Source organism: Episyrphus balteatus, chromosome 4 (genome assembly GCF_945859705.1).
Source record: "Episyrphus balteatus chromosome 4, idEpiBalt1.1, whole genome shotgun sequence".
Lineage (NCBI taxonomy): Eukaryota > Metazoa > Arthropoda > Insecta > Diptera > Syrphidae > Episyrphus > Episyrphus balteatus.
The window spans coordinates 71,708,648-71,728,465 of NC_079137.1; the positions used below are offsets into that span (position 1 = coordinate 71,708,648).

The window sequence follows — 19,818 nt, forward strand, 5'->3', positions numbered from 1 at the left end:
TAGAATATAACACACATATTTCCTCAATAGATGTCATCTGCATGATTTGCGTTTGGTTTCTTTACTCCAAACACTCTTGTTCAATAGACTCTTCTTTTCTTCACACTTTTGAATATAGAAAAATATAATAAAAAAACCTTCACAACATTTGAACATAATCATGCATGACACCAGCTGACGTGTCAAAAAAAACCCCCTTCTAGTACGCAAATTTTTACAAAAAAAAAAGAAAGATTATTTTCCAGTAATCGCAAGGATAGAAAATCGAAATTCTTCAAGGGACTATACTCAACAAAACAAATTGCAATCTCAGCTGTATGTTTGGTACACAAATAGTACCTTCCAGAGGAACTTGTATAATGTTCTGAACATGAACGACAGAAACGAACAACGAAACACAGGATTCAGTATTCAGGCAGCACAAAAAAAAAACGAAAGGACGATACAAAAATAATCATAATTTAAATGTTTTTCTCGCCTGCATGTGCCAGAGCCAGTGCCAGAGTAGAGAGTCATATCAGGAGACCCTGTGGAAACGACACAAAACGTAGTAAGATTATGACAATAAAAGATTTTTAATAATAAAAAAATATAAAAACAGGATACGTCTCCCAAGAGACATTCACAGAGTTGGTAAAAGAGAGAGACGTGAGTATTCCAGGAATAGTAAACACGATATCCTTTATGACACAGCATCTCGTAAAAAAAAGCAATATCATCATCATTCTCATCATCACCCAGCGCCCAGCATAATAATGGTGCAACAATAAAATAGAGACGACACTCACCGACGACGAATCCTTGAATTAACACAAAACGAGAAAACATCAAACAAAAAACAAAACAAAAAATTGAAAAAAAAAACTGATGTGCTTCTGCAAGAGATGGGCTTAGATCACACAGAGCTATAACAATGCACGAAGATTCAAACTGATGAAATCAGCAGTTTTTCCATCTATCGCACGCTTATCCTGGGAAGACACCCTCATCCCTCTGATCGAATTATAGGGGAACCCTTTTTTTTCCTCCTCCCGCATCATTGTCAAACAAGAACAAAAAAAAAATATATCCTTGCACTTCGGCAAAGTTCGGTTTGCTGCTGACAAAAACTGATAAAATAAAATGCACGACTGGGTCGCACGTACTTGCTCTTGTAGTTCAAAGTGTCTTTATCTTAAATATCTGTTGTAAATTTAAGATTTTGTTAAGTTTGGAAAAAATTTTTTTTTTAAATCGATTAAATTAAATTTTTCAATTTTTTAAAACTTAAAAAAAAAAAATGTATTTTACATTTCAAAATGAAAAGAATTAGTTGTCTGTAAATTTTGAATAAAATTAGCTTATGCTTCGATTGAATATATGAACCTAAAAAATATGTCCATTTTTGCAGTTTTGTTAGGATCTATAAGACCATTACGTATATAAAATTTTATTGAAATCGTTTAAGCCGTTTTCGAGAAAAGTGCAATACCTCGAAAAAGGTATATGGGAGGTATGCGTTAAAACGGAGATATTAAAAAAATAAAAAAAAACGGACCTAGGAAATTACGCAAAAATCATCTGTACCAAGTTTCAAGCAAATCCATCCACCCGTTTAGGCCCTAGCTCGATGTGCAGATGGACGCACACACGCACAGACGCACAGACCGACGGACGCCATCACGAAAACCACTTTTTTGATCTTCTCCATCATCGTAATGTTGGTTTTGATTAAAACCTCGAATTTTTTTTTCTACACGAAACCAATACTTGCCCCATAGAGAATGCAAAAAATATCTTAATAGGTATACTTGTCTCTTTCACTTTACCGGGCAAATAAGTACTGAAATGAAATTTCTTTAACTGGAACAAACATCTTTTGGAATAGAGAAGACACAACCACTTATACACAACAACACCTCGATGAATAGATGGATGAATGTGTGTAGTGTATAGTCAAGACCAAACCAATCTAACGTCAAGTTGTCCTTGGTCCTTGTCCGTCCGTCTATATCCTCTGTATCAGCAGAGAGGAGCTTCTACATCACACTGATATGCCATCCAAGTTTATCATCATTTCCGCAATATAAATGTCATTCAGGAATTCGAGTGGGTAACACTCGGTTCTTCGGTTGATGAGGTCAAAAAATCCATCTCTCGATTTTTAGCCTTTCAGGACACTACAGACTAAATGGATAGCATTAATGGAGCCCGATACCCACATCAATACACAATGTCAGTGTTAGTGGAGGTTGAAGGAAATAATATTTCGGTGTGAGTGTATGTGTGTGTGTTTTGGATACAGAATTGAAAGAGTGATGAAGTCTCAAAGGACTCATCAATGTGCACAGAATCTTCTGCTCATTCATTTCTAGGATCTCTCAGTTGGACGTCATCATCATCATCTCCATCATCCTCGTCCTTGCCTTATTCATCTACTTGTTCCTTTTTTTTTTCTTTGTTTTTTTTTTTTTAATTTTTGAGCTTTGAATGGTAGATATAGTCGAAATAAGGGTTTAACTTTGAAAGAATTGCGTTACGACTTGTGGGATTTTTTGATTGATGTGCATGTGTGTGTGTTTTTTTTTTTTTTTGTTTCATTTGACGAAGATATGAAGATAATTCGAGATGATACTTTTTTGATAAACGAAAAATATTAGTATATCCTTTTTTTTTTTTGTTTAGGCCAAGATATAGGCAAATAAATCAAATCAACTGAAAGTTATAGGTTTTTTTTTTTTTGTAAAGGCTTTTAGTTTAGTAGAAATTTATGCAGTAAAGGCATCATTTTTGATATAAAATTGATGTGGGTTAGGATATTCAAGGTTTTCATACCTACACTTTTTTTTATTTTAATAATTTTTTTATAATATTGGGAGGAATTTATTTTTATGGTTTTCTAAATGCTAGATGGTTAGGAGCTTCACCTTAATAAAGACTTTAATAGTTATAGGTATAGTTAAATTCTATTGTGGAGTCTATTAAATGAAAATTTCACAAAATAAAATTTCTAATCGAGGGATACTGAATTGTATTATTCGTTTAGAGCCTTTTCTTTTTAAAGAAATATTTGGCTTCTCAATTTCAAAAACAGCTAAGCGTTTTACATATCACAGCCGAGTGCGTTTGAAAGCCAATGGTATCTCTAAAATACATGTGTAGGAAGATATGTATACAGGGTGTCCCAAAAGTTAACGTCGAAACGAAAACGGTAGATAGAATAGGTGGTGACAGTTATCAGAAAAATAATAAAAAAAATCGCAGCCATAAATTTTGTGAGTTATGGGGATTTGAAAAAAAGTCGAAAAAATGGTCACCCTATGAAGTTTTTTCATGTGCCGTAACTACAAATCTTAATTTTTCTCATTTTTAAAATAAAAAATATTACTTTTTTGCCCAACTAAGTATTAAAATTTTTTACATGACTCTAATTCAATGAACCGTAGTGTAAAAAAAATGCACAACGATGTTTCTGCAAAACACTAAAACGCTCAATTCCTTAACCCATTAACCAAAAGTGTAATAAATCTGAATAGGAAATTTATAATGTTTTTAATCAAAAATGGTCCCAAAAACTTCTTATTTACAATGAGAAAAAACAAAGATGGTCAACCCTCGAATCATTATACCCTCCCAAATAAATATACATATCTCTGAAATTTACTTGGTTACAGATTAATTTAACAAAAAACAGCATTTATACAAGTTCTTTATTTGTTTTCTTAAAATTCATATTTTGTATTTAAAAACTACCTACATATTTTCAAAAAAAAATCTTAGACTTTCTCTTTTTGTGATAAAGGAATTATTCAAATAATTCACTCTTCCTTAATTTTGTTTTTTTTGGTTAAAAACTTGAAATTTAACACCTTTTCGTTCTCCTCACCTTAATCATCACATGTTAAAATAATTTAAAGAGCATTTGTAATAAACCTATTTGTTGCTTATAAAAGAACTTATTGAATTTTCAAATTATAAATTAACACAATTCATCACATATTCAAAAAAAAAAAAAATCCCATAAAGAGACTAATAAAAAAGCCATCAAAAGAATCAACTCGTGTCACACAAAAAAATATACTAACCCAACAAAAAAAGATAATATAAACAAATTTTTTTTATTTTCATTAAACTTCATTTCATTATAACATTTCGGGTTGCTCTTAAAAAAATTCTGTCTCTCTTTTTCACTGGGTCATAAAAAAAAAACTATATTAAATTAACATATTTTCAAATTACATTTTTGTGTTTACTCCTACTCACTTAAATACCTTCTATACAACTATCTAGTTCCTTTTTATCAAATAAAAAAAATTAAATATCACCAATCTCAGGCTTTTGAAAATTTTTAAAAAGGTTATTAAAAAGGCAACCCCAACAAAAAACACACAAGTTGAACCTAAATTATATACAAAAAAAAAATTAAATTAAATTTAAAAATAAAAAATAAAATTAAATTACCCCTCGTTATAAAATGGTCAACATGTACCTTACATTTAACGAAGTTTTGTCATGACTAATTCAAGAAATAACAACCATGAAAGTGCCTTTATATGCTGCTTGAATATGAGTATACTATAAAACTAATTTTCTTTTTAGAGCATAAAAGGACCCTTTTTTTTTGTAGCTTACGCACAGTTTTACAGTCAGTAAGTGCTGTACTCCAAAACTAATTAAAATTCGTTTCAAAGCCACTAGGCTGTTTCCACTTCTATGACTATTCAACTTTTTCCCCAAAAAAAAAAAAAAGGTAGGTAGGTTTGGGTAAGTACTTAGGTTACACTCTTTTTAACGTTATACAGCCGCTACTGGACTACTCTCTCCCTACTCCTACTCATGGCTCGGAAAATGGTTCACTTTTTGTCAAAGTTCCATTAAAAAGCCCCCAACACCACCAACACTAAAAAAACAAAAATGTTCATATGTCCTGTCCATTCAATGGTGACTTTCTCCTTTTGAAACTATTCATTAAATTTTTCTTCCTGAAAGTTTATTTAAAAAAAAAACTAAAAAAATTATTAAACTTTTTTCCCTCTAAGCGGGTGACATAGTTTATTTTTTTGTCCTAGCCAAAACCAGCAAACAAAAATTTCCTTCTTTTTAAATTAGGGACGAATTCTGAGAAAAAAAAAATAAACTTTCATATATTTTTAAAATGGTCTTTGCAGGATCAGCAGCTATTTGTCTCTTTTTTTTTTTGGAATAGACTTCTTTAACAAAAAACACACACAGGTTCCAAAAAATTCCTTAGCAAGAAATTGGGTCAATTTACTGGCTAAGATGAAAAGCGGAAATGTGAATATTTCCTCATGAAAATAGCCAACTGAAAAGGACACTCTGTGGGATGAAAAAAGAAAGTGGTCGTCAACGCGCTGTATGTAGGTACTAGCAAACGGTCAAATCAGGACGATCAAAACAAAAAAATCTTCATTAACTCATGTCACTCGTTCTGTTGGTCGTCCTTCATCGGTCGTCGTCGTCCATCGTCACCGGTTAGGTATAGGTTGTTCGTCGTTGTTCTCATCCGTCTGACTAATGCGATTTCATTTGAATGCACACATACAAAATATTCTCTACCTAACAAAAGGAAGCCGGGAAAAAACCATTGCATATAGACGGGCGCAATAACGTTGGCATTCGACCAAAACTTACTACGATACGACGACGTCCGAACGAACCAAAGCGAAGTCACGACAGCGCCACCTATACGGTAGGATGTTTAGGAATTAGTACTAACATTGGCCATTGGATGGTGATGATGATGATGAGAGTGAGGACATAGGAAAGACATGAATGCAACTCTGAGAATTTACCAGAAATGTCGAGCGGGGGGCGTGTGAGAACCTGGATGTTGTGAATTGTGATTCCAAACGAGATGCGAGGACGAACAAAAAAAAAAAACAAACAAAAAATGAAGGAAATAAAATTCCAGGACTAAAAAAAAAAAACGAAATCAGGAAGAACAGGAGGAATTCACAATTTGAAAATTCCATTCAAGCGTTCCAACGGTAACTTGTGTTCACATTTTTTGTGCCTGTCAAATATACGTGCAGATCTCTATGGCATCTCGAGTAGTATGTCGAGTCTTGACCAATATGAGTGTATAGTAGGCAAACGGAAATGAGGAATGTTACAGACGAATAAACTTCGGAGCGCAGGTAATGTGAGCTCAACGTCGACGTTTTATAGTAAATCCTTGAGAACTGATTTGTTACAATTTATTGCTGGAAATTGACGGGAGAGTTGAGAACATAAATCGCTATAAAAGTTAGACGAATTTATTGCTTAAGAACTTTGCATACCGTATCCAACTTTGGTAGGTACTACGTTTTTATTTGTTTTTAAATAAGGTATCATTCTTTAGAGTACAATTTTTAAGAAACCAAAAACCTGGTGGTGCGACTATGTTAATCATATGTTTTTTTTGGGTCGGTGAAACCGAATCCGAATCCTTTTTTTTCCCATCACGTCAGGTTTTCGAGATAACCTCAAAAAAATTGTTTGACTCAGGTTGTCTGTGAACTATTTTTGAGCTTATCTCGAAAACCTGTAGTGATGGGGTAAAATATACGACAGGTTCGGAAATTACAGTAAGTAATTTTTTGACATTTTTTCCACATATGACAACTTCTTGCTCGACCCTCGAAGTTTGAAAACTTCTTCTACAGAATCACTAAAGTGCTCGATTGTTCACAAAAGATATCTTATAATACCTATATGATGGATTCTACGGTACAAAAGTATTTTATTTGATTTTTATGTAAGGATTCGACACATAGTTTTTTACTTTTTACCGACTTCCAAAAAGGAGGAGATATTCAATTCGTCTGTATTTTTTTTTTTTTTTTTTTTTATGTTTGTTACCGCATAACTTTGGACTTAGTGAACCAATTTTGATAATTCTTTTTGTATTGGATAGCTGGTGGCTGCAGTGTGGTCCCATTTCAATTTCGTTCACTTTTTGCCATAGGAACTATTTTAAAAACCATAAAACCCAGTTTTGATCCATGGAAGTCAGTTTTGTTTTTTTGCTAAAAATGATTATTTTTTTATGTTTGTTACCGCATAACTTTGGACTGAGTGAACCAATTTTGATAATTCTTGTATTGGATAGCTGGTGGCTGCAATGTGGTCCCATTTAAATTTCGTTCAGTTATAGCCATAGGAACTATTAGAAAAACCAGTTTTGATGAATGGAAGTAGGTTTTGTTTTTTGATAAAAAAGATTAGGTATTTATCATTATTTGACATATATGAGATAGCGTTGAAAGCGTTTGATTCTTCGCTAAGGTAATAAGTAAGCCTATTTCCTAAATATATTTCTTTTATTTTCGAACGCACGTATTATAAAGGAGCAAAAAACGCAAACATTGAAATATAATTCCTGATTCACAATATTGCGAGACGAGATTTTCCTTGACGATTTTAAAATATTTCCAAATAATGAAAATATATGAAACAATACACAATATTCCGATTCTCGTTGCGTTTAAATTCCGAAAATTTTGAAAAATGACCCACGAGACGACGATTTTTCGAAAATGAAATATTATTATAATAATAATCTAGATAGCTTATATGATTTAAAGATAACTAAATTTTTATATTCGAGCTAGCCTAGGTGACTAGGTGATTGCCTCCCAATTTCGCTATCCTGGGTTCAAGTCTAAAAGACCAAAGTGATTATAAATAAGAATCTTAAAATCACAATAATGGCATTCAGAAACAAGGTGTACCTCAAGAAAATTTGTAATTTTTTATTGATCTTATAAAAATTTAAAAAATATCCACAAACAGCATAGAATTCCAAATCGGTCTTAAATTACAACCTTAACAAAAAGGTCCTTCACTACTTTCTATTTTAATTGATATATGTCTCTGATACAAAAGCAACATGTTTTTTTCTGACAACAATTTTGTTGTTATCCTTGTCAAATTAGGCTGAACAATATTCTACACAATGAAACCATCTACATATACATATGTACAAAACAAACAAAAACATTATTATGATAAGAATACTTTCATATCATGAAAAAAATTATAAAGCTTTGATTATTCCAGCAAAAAAAAAAAAATTTCTCCGGCTGTCAATTGCACACACAAAATATCAAAATAACATCCTTATATAGATTTCAATCTATTATCTTGTCACTTTCTACACACAAAAAGAACAAATAGGAAGCTAGCCATCGAAGCAAGATAAACAAAGCACAACAAGTAGCACGTATCCCTAGATCAAGAGCGAGAGAAAAAATGTACAAACCATTGCCAATCAAATGCACAATTCAATAAAAGTTCTGAGAGGTTGCTTTTTTTATAAAAAAAAAAGGAATAAAAAAAAAAAAAAAGCCCGGAAAAGTCCTTGAATATAGTCATTCAATTCAGTAAAAATGAACCAAACGATTGAAGAGGATAAAACTGAATGCTGAATGCGTGTGTAGTTTTTATAAGCTCAGGAAAAATAACCGAAAAAAAAAAAACATATCCAAACAAACAACTCCAACGCACAACACAAAATAACACAATACAAAAGAAGTAAAAAAGGACCAAAACTCATATCGTTTCATTCAATCAAATGGTGAACTTATTTTTGATGGCTGAGGAGGTTTTTGGGATAAACCCTCTTAAGTATATGTAACCACAACGATTCCTTTAACTATACTTGAACTGTTCCAAATAAAGGAACTCTCTGATGCTTGTTCCACCCAAATCCCCCTTTTCTATACTCCCCGCGTGTTCCCTTGCGTTCTCTCTTCTCTTGATGATGCTAATGTGATGAGCACAGAAAAAGGAAAATGCCAAGAGAGCAAACAAAAATTCAACATTCGAAGGATAAAACCTCAATACCGTTAAAGAAAAAGAAAAAAAATCGCAAAAGATGAAACCTCATGTCGATTCGAATTCGATTTCTTGAAGTAAATCCTTCATGCTCGTTGGTTTTTCATCGTCTTTATATTCCTCTACTTTCTCTTTTTTTTTCTCATCGCATCACTATAACACTTTTGTGCCGCGCCGAGCTGCGCTTCATCTCACATAGCCTAACAAAACAGCGAAAATCATAAAAAAATCTCATGAAATCGATTTCTTTCATTTTTTTTTCCTTTTGGAAAATCTTCCCTTCTTTGCATTATAAGGATACACTGATTCTGAAAAAAAAAATTATTCTACTTCATTTGATTATAAGACTTTCATCAAACTTTTTTTTTGTTTGTATTTTTATTATTCCTTTCTGTAAGTTGCCTGTGGCGTGTGAAGGAAGTTACCTCCACACCTACATATAAGAGTAAATTCCTAACTAATACTTTCTCCAGGAAAGGATTTAAAAGAATAAAAAATCGAAAAAAAAATTTTAGTTGAGACAATATTTTTTTACGTTGCTGGCAATGGCTATATTATACAAGTATATTCAATATCCTTTTTACGATATACCTTGATCTAATTTTTTAACGAACAACCACCATCCTGCAGGGAATTATACATATATGATATTCGGTTGAGCTGGTATCAAAACAAGTAATAAGTAAGACTTGGTTATTCATTTCAGAAAGCCTTTAAGTTTTTTCCCATTACTTTTGGAAAACCCTGTATATTGATTTAAATAATATGCTCTTCTTCTTCTTCTTCTTCCTTTTTCTCGGCGCTGTTATGATCTCGATGTCGAGGGGATCATAACCTTCCCACGTTACTGCTTCACACTAGTGATCCGCCTGTGGGGTTCGCCGGGTTGACCTCAGAAATCGGCGGCAAGCCTCCCGGTTTTGTATTGTTCCGTTTCTGAGGCCAACTGAATGCTGGTGTTTTTGCATTTGCTTGTACCAGGAGTTTTTAGGCCTACCTTTCTTTTTATTTCGTATTTAAATAATATGCTCATTTATCAAAATAATGATTAAGGACCGATATATAATTTTACTATTGTTCTGAAATTGCACATGATTCGAAGAAAAATATTTTGCGATTATGTTTTTTTAGGAATTATTTTGGTGTTTCTGAAAATATCACATCAAAAAAACTAATTTATTAAAAAATCTACAATTACTTCATTATTGCAATTGAAGTGATAAATGAACATATAAATGTTTGGTTGTTGTATATACTTTCATTTGATATCTCAGGCTTCAATATTTCAATCATGCTTATCTTCTTATTTATGTTATAAATTGTAAGTCACTGCGGCGTATACTTAACATTTTTTTTTTATATTTGATATTTTCTATCTTATTTTATAAGTACTTTTTTTTTAAATTTATTTAAATGAATTGTATGGATTTTTGCTTTTATTTTAAAAAAATATAAAAAAGCTCTAAAAATTCAAACAATGCATTTTTGCATTTTGTGCATTTTTTTGTTTCATAATAAAGAAGGCATTTTAATAGAGGTAGTACAAATAAAATTTTGTATTTTTTTAAATTTCTTTGAATGGTTACAAAACAGACATATATGTAATAATTCTATTGTCCTACAAAAAAAATTATCCAAAACTAAGCTTATTATCGAGTTGAAAAATCGCTTTGATAGAATTAACGAAATTTAATAGACAAACCAAGGTGGATAAAGTTGCGTCGTTTTATTCGGCTTACAATTTATATGTATTGGATTGTCTGTCCATACTACGATAAATGTTTGAAAAAGCAAAATGATTTCTTTTTCAACAAAACTTATTTTTCATTATTATTCAATCATTTGGTGCCCTAATTTTTTTTTGCCCATCATATAGTTCATCTATCATCATAAATGTTTAAACAGAATGAAATCCCTATTCATATCACTTAGTTGTTATAGTCTTTTCAAAAACAACAACAAAAAGTTCTTTACACCCATTTTAGCATAGAAAACAAATAGGTATAACAAAAAGTTAACCACTATTATACAAAAAAAGGGTTAAGAGGTTATATCTAGTTGTAAGTGCAAAAAAACCTTCTTTTTTGTGGATTTTTTGTGAAGAGGCATTTAATTAAATAAACATAAAGAATACATATCCATATAGCAAATTAAATGTATTAAAAGAATTCACTATGTATTTAAAAAAATATTGGGTTCCGTTGTTTTTGTAGTAGATCTCCTAGACGACCTCCAAGAAAAAGTTGTCTGGCGGTGAGCAAAATTTCTCCGAAACGGCTGGAGTAATCGACTTGAAATTTTTACACAATTTTCTTAGATACTTTTGCCAGGTAATGAACGAAGGAAAAAGGTTTTTGACAATAATTCGATTTTTAAAGCCACTTTAAAGTGTAAATTTTCGTGAAAAAATACGATTTTTTTCTTTGGGAAGCCGCCATTTTGTCAAAAATCAAAATTTTGACTATTCCTTCGTTCATTACCTGCATTCATCTATCCTGAAAATGAATCTTTTGGTTTTTTTTTAATTTTAAGTGACCTGGATCAGAGATATCTTGCTCACCGCCAGACACCTTATTTTTGGAGGTCGTCTAGGAGATCTACTACAAAAACAACGGAACCCAATATTTTTTTAAATACACAGCGAATTATTTTTATTCATTAAATTTGCTATATGGATATGTATTCTTTATGTTTATATAATTAAATGCCTCTTTACAAAAAATAAACAAAAAAGAAGGTTTTTTTGCACTTACAACTAGATATAACCCCTTAAAAAAAAAAACAGTACAAAAAAAAACAGAAAAAAAATGTACTTAACCTGATATTTCTAGTTCGCTGCCAAGCTACATAAGCCAAATTGGCTAATTACTGTGCTTCAACATGGCTTGACTATATGCAATAGCTAAGCTAAGCTATTTTATATCTCATATGTGTGTGTGTATAAGTGTGTACTTTCTTCCCACCAGGATGCATTCAAGCTGCAAAAATGGTTCAGTTAATTAAAATTTTAACAAAATATTGAAACATTTTTAAATAAAATTGACTTTTAACGGGGGTGGGATACATTTTTGTTGTTGTTATATTGCAAAAGAGTCTATACAAAATGAGAACTAGAACTTCTCTAATGACTCCCAACGACGAGAAATTTCTATACAATGAACGACTTTATGTTGTTGATTATGATGATATTTTTCAGAGAAGAGAGAGAAACCACAAAAACGACTAAAAACTCAATTTGCAAAATTGGGAATAATTAAAAGTGCAATTTCAAAAAAAAACTCCCTCTCCAAAAAGCTGTTTAAGCTTTAGGACTAAAATATCCTTACGCACACAGACACAAAAATTTCAGGATAGGTATAGAGAGTGGATTGGTAAAGTAATATTTTGGGACTTTTTTAAAATTCTAGAAAAACCCTTTCGAGATCTGAAAACGATTACCTACCCAACTTTTGCTGACAATTTCTTTACAATTCATTGCCATCGTTGTGCCAACTGTGTTGTGGTTTCGAATGGAATTTTAAAATTCATACTTTTCTTTTTCCTTTTTTACTTTAAAGCCACCATTTGATTGTAGTAGTCTCTAGGAATAAAGTCCCATTACACCGAAATTCTATAACCACCGGGGCTAACGAAACGAACAAATGTGCATTGAACCGAATTGTTAGTGTGTGTTCTTTAGGTTCTCATAAAGTCCATGTCCATGAAAACCAGAAACAGAGAAACAGTGGGAGAGAAACGAGGACCATTTGGGCTTAAAATATCCTGATTACACAAAACTCTACAACATCCACAAACTATATTACACTCCGTTTTCAGTGCGGCGCGGCGCGGTGCGGTGGCCTAGGCCGACATAAGCAGAAGCGACAGGCGGCGCACAGTGGGGAAAAGGCGGACAAAAAAAAACTTTCGGAAGTACGATTTATTTTGATACTGCACGCGTTTCTAACAGTAAATTAGTTGAAGAATCAGAAAATGAAAACTGTTTTTCAAAAAAAAAATTGTGGGCCTAAAGATTATCGCTCAAAGTTGAAAAATAGTTAAAACTGATAAAAATACAAGTAGTTTCAAAATGATCTATTTACCGTATAATTTCAAGGTTTGAACCAACTTTTTTTGTAAATAGACTTAAAATAAATTGACAAACAATATGGTACATTAGTTTAGCGAAAAAGAATTGAATACGATTTTTTTGACAAAAAACATTCCATTTTAGTGACTTTTTATGTTCACATAAGGTTTTAACTACTTCCTCTGTTTGCCTCTGTTGGCGGATAGGTTTCGTTAGATAGTGTTAAATCTCAGCAATAGTTTTCAAAAAAAATCTCACCCGAAGACGTCCGTATTCGGTTTTTATAGCAATTCCAATCTGAAAAAAGTCATTCAAAAAAGCAAAAAAAAAAATAAGGCAAAAAAAAATAAGCAGCTATTTTCGCCAGACAAATCTTTCTAAATGTATTTTGGTATGCTGAATCTGAATGTGAAGTCCGTTTTGCGAAATAACTCAAAATTTTTGATAAGATTGCAAAAAAAATTTTAAACCCACAATTTTAAAGTTTTTCCCAATTTAGTCGCTGTTGGGATCAGGAGTTTGTCTTAATGAAACCTGCATTGCATATTTACCTATTAAAACAAATGTTTTTTTCACTAAGTCACTTTTTTGACTTTATTTATAACTATCGGAATCGGAATCGGAATACAGTAAAACTGGTTATTTGAAGCCTCTCTTATCTTTAGTTCCACTTGTCTCCAAAAAAAGATAGAATGATTTGATGGAATGTTCCGCTAATTGAAGGAAAAGTTTAGGCTTGGTGTTTAAATTTTAAAACTAACCAAGGAAAAAAAAGTTTTCAAAAAAGTTAAATTTTGAAAAAAATGTCATACCTACCGTTTTTGGATATTTTTCCTTTTTTTAAATTTTTGATTTTTTTTTTTTGATTTACGTAAAATTTAAACAGTATTTATCAATAAAATGTTCAAATAAACTCAAAAGAATTTGATTTTGCTAGTAAAAAAGTGATTGGAAGTAAGTCATTTACAGCTGCAAAAACTTGATTTCAGATTTTTTAATATAATTTTTTTTTGAGTGGACATGGCAATGGGTGGTCATTGATGTAGGTTTGTCTTGCTATTAGCTACCCTTCCTTCAAATTTCATGAAAATTGGTTCAGTAGTTTTGTCTTAATTGAGTTTTTTCCGGTCTCCCATACAAGGTGCCCCACTGTGCGGCGGGTGGTGGTTAGATGTGTGGTGGACTGAAGCCGGCGTCATAGTCGTAGTCGTTGTCCTGAATTCGTTCCAAGTTCCAAGTGGTTGTCACTTTGTCACATTCAACGGAAAGAGGCAATAACAAAAGTTAATACATGAGAATACTGTTATGTGGCCGAAACTAGGATGTTACAACGATTAATGGCAGAGTCTTGTTTATACCCTCTCTCACTGAGCCTCACACATAGACCGACTAACAACATTTAGAAACATCGTGAGGACGAGGAGGCAACAATTTCAATGAGAGGAGATATCCTTTTTAGTTACAATGGGACAATGAATGTCATGTTGTATATGGATGGGGCACTATATGATTAGGACTTCCATATCGAATGACCAACAAAACAGAAAAAATAAAGACCAAACTTGATGAAGTCATTGTGTTGGGCTAAAGAGTGGTGTATTACTTAATATCACTTAGAAAAAAAGGATATATTTGAATGATTTAAGGACTTTCAAAGTCAGGTTGTCTGTTTCTGTTTTTTTCATCCTTCTTCGTTTTTTCTTTTTCTCGTTTTGGTATCCTACGACACCTAACATAAAGATTTAATAAAAAATGTTTAAGGCACATCGTTTGGGAATGAAGAAGATTCGAGGAAAACCATTTTTTTTTTTTTTTTTAATTAAAAAAAAAAAACTCAACTTCCAGACTTAAAATAAGGTCAAGGACTAAAAAACAATCTTTGGGAGTTGGTTTATTTTATTTTAGGTTAAAAGTGTTTTATATACGTGTCGTGTTGTTGTCAAAACCTCTTAAACAAGATACCTATACTTTTTGCTTCAGTATTAGCTTAGGGAAAATGTAAACCACACACACGCACGTAACACAAAAACACACACAATCACTTTCAGAAAGAGGAGTTTTCATTTTTTTTTTCAGGGTAAGATGGAATTATTACTACTGTGTGTTTTTTGTTGGTACCTGTACTCTTGAAGTTATGTTCAAGGACATCATTGTGTCGTTCACACACAAACTCTTAAAAGAGGTAACACCTTTTACCTCTATACAACGCATTAAGATTAATTAAAAATAAAGTTTCTGATGGGAAAACCAGGGCACTGGTGTTATGTGTGTGTTGATGTGTTTTACTGCCACATACTGAGTGATTTGGTAATTGAAAGATGTTTTAAAGGGAATATGATAAAAGGATTTAATATAATTTAATTTTTTTCTGAGTGGAAGGAAATTTAAGTCGCTTATAATACTGTTAACAAACTTTTTGGTAATGTTTACACAACTATCAGACACTAGGTAATTGTTAAAATGGAGCATATCCTTAGAGCATAAACTTGAATGCATATGAAAATGCGTTCTGTAAAAAAAAATTGGAGTGTTTGTTATGAAAAAAGGCTTACCCGGTTCTTAGTCGTGAAAATTAACGCTAAAAACAAGTGTTTGGAGGACAAAACTGAAACTGAACAAACTGCTTTGATAAAACAAAAACACATCTCCCCAAAAATAGAAGTTGATAACAGTTAACTTGTTTTTAAATTTAAAATTTTTCCATGAACTCTCTTGATAACAATAAAAACTAATAAAAATATTTTCTTTGAAATACCTAATATAAGTAGTACATTTAAAGCAACTATAACAAAAAAGCAAGAACGTGTATTTTATTTTAATTTTGGTTTCGGTATAATTTAGTGGGACTCGGTGGCGTATGAGTAACTTTATTTTTTTTGTGAATGCACAAATCTTTAAAACTTGTTAGTGAGTTTACATTTGTTGAACATTCTCTGATTTTTCAAATTATTATATACTTGTTATGCAAAGTCTTTGATGAAAAATTCATCGCAAGAAGACAGTTTAGTAAAACAAAATGTCTGGCTTATGAAAAGCGATAATATTTTTATTTAGCTTTTTTTTTAATTTCTTAAATTTTACGTTGCTATAAAAATATTTCTAGTTAAAAGCATAATCACTCCAGAAAAATCTCTAATAGGTGTTTTTATTTTTCCAATATAACTTGCCAAAACTCGAGTAAGACATCAAATTAAAGACATATTGTTCTTAATCGACACATAACTCCTCAAAAATGCCCCTTAACTTTGAGTAAAAAATTAATAAAGGATCCTGTTTATTGCTTTGGCTTTTCTGGGTCCTGATTTCACAGCAGAAGATTCCATACATTATAAGTTTCCTTCTGTTAATAATTTTCTAAAATTTCAATAAGTCTCAGAAAAAAAATGACATGCAAAAATCATTAAATTATGGAAATAAAAAACTTATACCAAAAATTTATTCCAACTATATCATCACAGTTCACCAAACTCAATATTTCCTTACGCTCACCAAAAAACAAAAATCACCCTCATTTTTTTCTTTAAAATAAGTTTTATTACTGCAGTTGAAATGAACTTAAAAATAAATACAAACTTTTTTATCTTTAAAACTTCAAAACAAGAAAAAGGAAACAAAAGTCACAAGGTTCAACTTAACATCCCAATCGATATATGTATATCTTCAAAGAGATTAAGGCCAAAGGCACCAAAAAAAAATGCTGCAACCACTATATTTAAAGTGAAGACAGATGCATTCTCAAGCTCTAACAAGTATTATAGCAGTAAATATGTATTTGTATGTAGTAGGTTTTAGTTGAAAAGTTCATTCTATATCTTGAAAAGCCAAAAAAAAAAGAACAACAAAAACATAGAAGCCTTATAGAAGAATATAGAGAAAAAAAAGAAGGTCCAAAAAGTAAAGACCAAAGAAGAAACAAGTTCGAGAGCAAAAAAAGAAGAAAAAAAATTGATTTTTCTTCGAATTGAAGAAAGAGTCTTTCATCTCCTAATATTAGGGTGACCATACTTGAAGACTTAGAACATATAGTTCAAAAGCCAAAGAAAATTTTCTCTCAAAACCCAAAGCTTTTTAAGATCTCAAAAAGGATATTAAAGTTATTGATTGACAACTTAAGACTTTTAATACCTTTGTACTAGATAGAACTATTAGTACTACTTTGGTTTTTTTTCTAGAAAAATTCAATAAATATTATAAAATTGTTTAGAACTCACATACCTAAAATATAAACAAATCTGTAAAAAACAAAACAGAACAATCAGCTTTCATCATTGACGAATGAGAAGAGGGAAATGACAACAATTATGTGAAATTGCCAACACTGGTGCAAGACATCCTCCTGTGCCAGTCAAATAAGACTCAAAAAATAAAAACAACCTCATCAAAAATTCATATCCTTAAAAAGGACCTGTTTCATGAAAAGAGAATGAGACTTGAAGAAGAAAAAAAATAAAATAAAAACAAAAACAAAAAAACATAACAAAAGGTACTTCTAATCGAAGAGATCCAGATGTGTGGCTATTTTTTTTCTGATCTGCTGCCAGTAAATACCTAAATTTCTACTCCTTCCACCTAATTTCTCAAAAAATAAAAAAAAAATAAGCAGGTAACTTCAGCCAGGAGCAACAACATTCACCGCACTCATTATTCGAATTGAAATTCATTGCCAAATAAAATCGAAAAAGATAAAATTCATAGATATACTTCAAACTCACGAGCCAAGGAAGGAAATTTATGTAAAAAGTCTTTCCAGGATATATTCGATAATGATGATGATGATGCCTTCTCCTGTGTAGTCGTAGATAAGGAGTGGCAGGAGAAGGAAGGAGGATGAGGGTGGTAAAAAAATGTTTTATTATGCTGATGATAATGATTAGCATTGACGGTGAGACGAAGAGGGGAAGAATGAGAACCTTCAACTTGAACATTTGGAAATTATTTTATTGAAAAATCATTATTTGATTCGGATATGGTGCTTGTAGCTGGTACTGGTTGTTGGATCTATGCCAGACTCAAGGTTCTGAATGTGAATGAGTCAGAGTGAGTGCCTTTAAGAGAACTCATGAATTTCATTTTAAACTGCAAATTTGTATTTGAATATTTTTCTACGAGAGTAAAGTATAGAGACTAAATTCGCCAAGAGTTTATGTTTCTTCTTTTGCTGATGAATACCGATGAAGTGTAGATCTTCGAATCCTGCTTGGGAACTCCTTTAGATTTTTGGATGGCAGTGGGATGTTCTTCAAAAGTAAAAATACAGAAAAAAATATGAATAACATTTTGCCCCAGAAAAATGATGGGAGCAAATCGACGGTTAAACTGCAAAACCTCGTAGGGTAAATTAGGGCATTATGGCATACCTAAGCACAAACTCAAATAACTTTACTACGGACTACAATTTTTACTTCAATCATTTTTTTTAATTAAGTTTCATAAAAACGTAACATAAATAAATTATTTAAGAATACAAATTTAAGCTTTTTAACAAAAAATAATTTAAATTAAAAATAGTCAAAAAAAAACCATATTGCCCTATGTACGGGCAATATGGCGAACCCCATTTACTTCGGAACCCTTCACTTTTTTTACGTATATTCAGCATTTCTGAAATATAATTGTAAATAAGTTTCATAAAATTAACGTTAAATTGAGGTTATTTTCAAATTTAAAAAAATGCAGAGTTACTTTTGAAATTAGTTTTACATAAGGGCATTATGGCGCAGTCGGGTATAATATAGCGCCATAATGCCCTTATTGCATCTGCGCCATATTGCAAAATATACACATATTCACAAAACTCCAAAAACTAAACAAAATTCTTACTTCAGTTAAAATATAACAAGTGATATAACCAAACCAAAACTGTACTCTGCGTTTCACTCTTTACAACAAACACGTGCACTGTATACTTACCGAGATGCACACAAACAAAAACAAAGCGATATTATATTGGAACCCAGAACCGGTATATTTTTTTTGTTTTCTTTTTTGTTTGGCACAAAAATAATAGCACTGACCTGCGATCGTCACAAGGCTAGTGTTCGACGAAGTCCAAAGTTTCTGCATTGGTTTTATTTAAATGCGAGTATTGGAAGTATGCTAGTTGAGAGGTGCGCCATAATGCCCGGTGCGCTATAATGCCCGAAGTTACCCTAAGTCGTTTTTGCAAGTTTTTCAGAAATCAAAAAACAAAATGTTGTGTTTCTTGTTTTTGTATGGGATCTATCAATACGAGTGTTTGAATTTTGTCATTCCTGAAAAATGTTCAGAACAACATTGTTAAGCTGAATATACCAAAAGATAGCTCTGAATTTTCTGAATTGTTTGCATTAATAATATTTTTTCGAATTTTTAGACTTACGAGGTTTTGCAGTTTAACCGTCGAAATATATTTCTATTTTTGGATAAACCTATGGGAAATTTTATATCGATTTGAAGAAAGAGAGAGAACAGAGATATTTGAAGAAGACAGACAATGATGATGATAATGATGATGGGATCTACCTTTCTATTGTATTGCATCATTCCCATAGAATCTATGAGAATTTAAACAACAAAAAAAAGGATATTTTTTAAGGGATTTATAGAAAACGTACGAGCATATACACAAGGATGGAGGATTTAAATTTCATTTTATTTCTATGAGAGTAAAAGGAAATACTCTGGATACATTGTCATGTTTTCTTGGAATTTCACTAGGAGCTTATATCTAGAGTGAAAGAATATAATCGAAATTCAAAAAGCATGCAAATTTTCTATATCGCATATGAATACGTATATGATTGTTCAAGCAGTATCGTGTGCTTGAATTGAGGTTATGGGAAAGTAAAATTTTGGAAATGTTTTTGAACAAGAAACAACAACAAAAAAAAAATTAAAAATGTTGATGTTGAGCCGACATTTAGGGCAAAATTTTGTTAAATGAAACATTT

The 19,818-nt window shown here is 31.5% G+C and overlaps 1 long non-coding RNA gene across 1 annotated transcript in view; it reads left to right on the forward strand.

Moving 5' to 3' along the window:
- Positions 1 to 2,172: 2,172 nt before the first annotated feature.
- LOC129917813 (uncharacterized) overlaps positions 2,173 to 19,818 on the forward strand; it is an 83,765-nt gene continuing 66,119 nt past the window's right edge. The window contains exon 1 of the long non-coding RNA XR_008772864.1: positions 2,173 to 2,214. This is a non-coding gene — a long non-coding RNA (uncharacterized LOC129917813). The remainder of the gene's footprint in view (positions 2,215 to 19,818) is intronic.